This window comes from Arachis hypogaea, chromosome 17, assembly GCF_003086295.3.
Source record: "Arachis hypogaea cultivar Tifrunner chromosome 17, arahy.Tifrunner.gnm2.J5K5, whole genome shotgun sequence".
Classification (NCBI taxonomy): domain Eukaryota; kingdom Viridiplantae; phylum Streptophyta; class Magnoliopsida; order Fabales; family Fabaceae; genus Arachis; species Arachis hypogaea.
Window position 1 is genome coordinate 84740655 of NC_092052.1, and position 5408 is coordinate 84746062.

At 38.2% G+C, this 5408-nt stretch overlaps 1 non-coding gene across 1 annotated transcript; it reads left to right on the plus strand.

Annotated features, from left to right (window-relative positions):
• Positions 1-2733: 2733 nt before the first annotated feature.
• LOC112767644 (small nucleolar RNA R71) lies at positions 2734-2841 on the plus strand. The gene has a single exon (XR_003185085.1). It is a non-coding gene; the product is annotated as a small nucleolar RNA R71 (small nucleolar RNA).
• The last annotated feature ends 2567 nt before the right edge of the window (positions 2842-5408 follow it).

A 5408-nucleotide genomic window follows, 5' to 3' on the forward strand; every position in this document is an offset into this window, starting at 1 on the left:
GGGACCTCAGGGATCACCTTTTTCTTGGCCACAACATCATAGAAGTGGTCTTGATGGGCTTTGGAGATGAACCTTTCCATCTCCCATGACTCGGATGTGGAAGCTTTTGTCTTCCCTTTCCCTCTTCTAGAGGATTCTCCGGTCTTAGATGCCATCAATGGTAATGGAAAAACAAAAAAGCTATGCTTTTACCACACCAAACTTAGAATATTGCTCGCCCTCGAGCAATAAACAAAAGAATAGAAGAGGAAGAAGAAGAAATATGGAGAGGGAGAGTGATATGAGGTTTCGGCCAAGAGGAGTGTAGAGGGGTGTGTTGTGTGAATTTGATGAAGAATGGAGGTCTTTATATAGGGAAGGGAGGGGGGGTAAAGGTTCGGCCATATGGGTGGGTTTGGGTGGGAAATTGGTTTTGAATTTTGAAGGTAGGTGGAGTTTATGAGGTAGGTTTATTGGGAAGAGTGGGTGGATGTGAGTGGTGAAGGTTTAGTGGGGAAGAGAGATTGAGGTGATTGGTGAGGGGTTTTTAGGGAAGAGTGTTTATGGGGTTGTGTGAAAGAGAGTGGTGAGAAGAAGTGAGTGGAGGTAGGTGGGGATCCTGTGGGGTCCACAGATCCTGAGGTGTCAAGGCATTTACATCCCTGCACCATTAGGCATGTAAAAATGCCTTTGTACCCAACTCTGGGCGTTTAGCGCCAGGTTGGTGGCCATTTTGGGCGTTCAACGCCCATCTGTGTGCCATTTCTGGCGTTGAACGCCAGAACCATGCCTGTTCTGGCGTTCAGCGCCCAGAAGCTGCCCATTTTGGGCGTTCAGCGCCAGAACCATGCTCTGTTCTGGCGCTGAACGCCAGACAGATGCTCCTCCAGGGTGTGATTTTTCTTCTGCTGTTTTTGATTCCGTTTTCGATTTTTCTATTTATTTTGTGACTCCACATGATCATGAACCTAAGAAAACATGAAAAATAAGAATTAGATAAACATTGGGTTGCCTCCCAACAAGCGCTTCTTTAATGTCAATAGCTTGACAGTGGGCTCTCATGGAGCCTCACAGATGTGCAGAGCTTTGTTGAGACTCTCCAACACCAAACTTAGAGTTTGGATATGGGAGTTCAACACCAAACTTAGAGTTTGGTTGTGGCCTCCCAACACCAAACTTAGAGTTTGACTGTGGGGGCTCTGGTTGACTCTGCTTGGAGAGAAGCTTTTCCTGCTTCCTCCCTATGGTTGCAGAGGGAGATCCTTGAGTTTTGAATACAAGGGAGTTCTCATTCCATTGAAGGAATATTTCACCTCTGTCAACATCAATCACAGCTCTTGCTGTGGCCAGGAAAGGTCTTCCTAGGATGATAGATTCATCCTCTTCCTTTCCAGTATCCAGGACTATGAAATCAGTAGGTATGTAAAGGCCTTCAACCTTTACTAATACATCTTCTACTTGTCCATAAGCCTGTCTTCTTGAGCTGTCTGCCATCTCTAGTGAGATTTTAGCAGCTTGCACCCCATAGATTCCCAGTTTCTCTATTATAGAGAGGGGCATGAGGTTTATTCCTGAACCAAGGTCACACAGAGCCTTAAAGATCATGGTGCCTATGGTACAGGGTATTATGAACTTTCCAGGATCCTGTCTCTTCTGAGGCAATGTCAGTTGATCCAGATCACTTAGTTCATTGATGAACAAGGGAGGTTCAACTTCCCAAGCATCAATGCCAAACAATTTGGCATTCAGCTTCATGATTGCACCAAGAAACTTGGCAGTTTGCTCTTCAGTGACATCCTCATTCTCTTCAGAAGAGGAATACTCATCAGAGCTCATGAAGGGCATAAGGAGGTTCAATGGGATCTCTATAGTCTCTAGATGAGCCTCAGAGTCCTTTGATTCCCCAGAGGGAAGCTCCTTATTGATCACTGGACGTCCCAGGAGGTCTTCCTCCTTGGGATTCACGTCCTCTCCTTTCCTCACAGGTTCGGCCATGGCACTTATGTCAATGGCCTTGCACTCTCCTTTTGGGTTCTCTTCTGTATTGCTTGGGAGAGTACTAGGAGGGATTTCAGTGATCCTTTTACTCAGCTGGCCCACTTGTGCTTCCAAATTTCTAATGGAAGACCTTGTTTCATTCATGAAACTTACAGTGGCCTTAGATAGATCAGAGACTAGATTTGCTAAATTAGAAGCGTTTTGTTCAGAGTTCTCTGTCTGTTGCTGAGTTGATGATGGAAAAGGTTTGCTATTGCTAAACCTGTTTCTTCCACCATTGTTAAAGCCTTGTTGAGGCTTCTGATCCTTCCATGAGAAATTTGGATGATTTCTCCATGTTGAGTTATAGGTGTTTCCATAAGGTTCACCTAAGTAATTCACCTCTGCTATTGCAGGGTTCTCAGGATCATAGGCTTCTTCTTCAGAAGATGCCTCTTGAGTACTGTTAGATGCAGCTTGCATTCCATGCAGACTCTGAGAGATCATATTGACTTGCTGAGTCAATATTTTATTCTGAGCCAATATGGCATTCAGAGTATCAACTTCAAGAACTCCCTTCTTCATAGGCGTCCCATTACTCACAGGATTCCTTTCAGAAGTGTACATGAACTGGTTATTAGCAACCATGTCAATGAGTTCTTGAGCTTCTGCAGGCGTTTTCTTTAGGTGAATGGATCCACCTACAGAAGTGTCCAGTGACATCTTTGATAGCTCAGATAAACCATCATAGAATATATCCAGGATGGTCCATTCTGAAAGCATGTCAGAAGGACACTTTTTGGTCAACTGTTTGTATCTTTCCCAAGCTTCATAGAGGGATTCACCTTCTTTCTGTCTGAAGGTTTGAACATCAGCTCTAAGCTTGCTCAGCTTTTGAGGAGGAAAGTACTTGGCTAAGAAAGCCGTGACCAGCTTATCCCAAGAGTTCAGGCTGTCTTTGGGTTGAGAATCCAACCATAATCTAGCTCTGTCTCTTACAGCAAAGGGGAAAAGCATGAGCCTGTAGACTTCAGTATCTACTCCATTAGTCTTAACAGTATCACATATCTGCAAGAATTCAGTCAAGAACTGAAAATGATCTTCAGATGGAAGTCCATGAAACTTGCAGTTCTGCTGCATCAGAGAAACTAATTGAGGTTTCAGCTCAAAGTTGTTTGCTCCAATGGCAGGAATGGAGATGCTTCTTCCATGTAAATTGGAATTAGGTGCAGTAAAGTCACCAAGCATCTTCCTTACATTATTATTATTTTCGGCTGCCATCTCCTCTGCCTGTTCGAAAATTTCTGAAAGGTTATCTCTGGATTGTTGTATTTTAGCTTCTCTTAATTTTCTCTTCAGAGTCCTTTTAGGTTCTGGATCTGCTTCCACAAGAATGTTCTTATCCTTGCTCCTGCTCATATGACAAAGAAGAAGGCACAGAAAAATAATAATAATAATGGAGATCCTTTATACCACAGTATAGGGATCCCTTTGTGAGTCGAAGAAAAGAGGGGGAGACAAAGAATGTAATGTAATGGAAGAAACACAACTGTGAGGAGGCTTTGAGATGTGAGATGTTAGGATATGAATGAATAAATAGAATAAGATGGGGGAGGGATAATTTTCGAAAATTATTTTGAAAAAGAGTTAGTGATTTTCGAAAAATGGTTTTTGAAAATTGTTAGTATTTTTTTTCGAAAAATTTTTAAAATTTAAAAATAAAAACAATTAGTTAATAAAAAAGAAATTTTTGAAAAAGAGGGGAGATATTTTCGAAAATTAGAGAGAGAGAGTTAGTTAGGTGGTTTTGAAAAAGTTAAGAAACAAACAAAAAGTTAGTTAGTTAGTTGAAACAAATTTTGAAAAGATAAGAAGTTAGGAGGTTAGAGAAGATATTTTGAAAAGATATTTTTGAAAAAGATAAGATAAGAAGATATTTTAGAAAAGATATGATAGAAATTAGTTTTTGAAAAAGATTTGATTTTTAAAATCACAATTAATGACTTGATTCATAAGAAATCACAAGATATGATTCTAGAACTTAAAGTTTGAATCTTTCTTAACAAGCAAGTAACAAACTTCAAATTTTTGAATCAAAACATTAATTGATTAGTTATTTTCGAAAATTGTATATAAAAATAAGAAAAAGATTTTTGAAAAATATTTTTGGAATTTTCGAAAATAACTAAGAATTTTGAAAAAGATTTGATTTTTGAAAAAGATTTTGAAAAAGATAAGATTTTCAAATTGAAAATTTGATTTGACTCATAAGAAACAACTTGATTTTAAAAATTTTTGAAAAAAGTCAACTCAAATTTTCGAATTTGATGAGAGAAAAAGGGAAAGATATATTTTTTTTTTTATTTTTGAAATTTTTATGAAAAAACATGAAAATTATGCAATGCATGAAATTTTTAGATCAAAAGAATGAATGCATGCAAGAATGCTATGAATGTCAAGATGAACACCAAGAACACTATGAATGTCATGATGAACATCAAGAACATATTTTTGAAAAATTTTTAATGCAAAGAAAACATGCAAGACACCAAACTTAGAATTCTTTAATGCTTAGACACTAAGAATTCAAGAATGCATATGATAAACATGAAAAGAAACAAAACAAAAAATCATCAAGATCAAACAAGAAGACTTACCAAGAACAACTTGAAGATCATGAAGAACACTATGAATGCATGATATTTTCGAAAAAATGCAAGATGCATATGCAAGTGACACCAAACTCATGATATGACTCAAGACTCAAATAAGAAACACAAAATATTTTTTATTTTTATGATTTTCTAATTTTTTTGGATTTTTTTCGAAAAATTCATTGAAAAAAGAAAAATAAGGATTCCAAAATTTTTAATATGAATTCCAGGAATCTTGCATTCTTAGTCTAAAGCTTCAGTCCAGGAATTAGACATGGCTCACTAGCCAGCCAAGCTTTCAATGAAAGCTCCAGTCCAAAATACTAGACATGGCCAATGGCCAGCCAAGCTTTAGCATGTAATTCAGACATGACATGCCTGACATACTCATTCCCAAAGGAATAGACATGGCTTTACAGCCAGCCAGGCTTCAACATGCTTTATGAAACACTAGAATTCATTCTTAAAAATTCTGAAGCCATAGAATAATTTATTTTTGAAAACATTTTTTTTTCGAAAACAGGTGAGAAAATTTTTGAAAGATTTTTGAAAAAATTTTTGAAAACAAAACAAAAAGAAAATTACCTAATCTGAGCAACATGATGAACCGTCAGTTGTCCAAACTCAAACAATCCCCGGCAACGGCGCCAAAAACTTGGTGCACGAAATTGTGATCTCTGGTAATGGCTTCTCAGGCCAGATACTCTGATCTAGTTTTACAGTCTGTCACAACTTCGATACAACTAACCAGCAAGTGCACTGGGTCGTCCAAGTAATACCTTACGTGAGTAAGGGTCG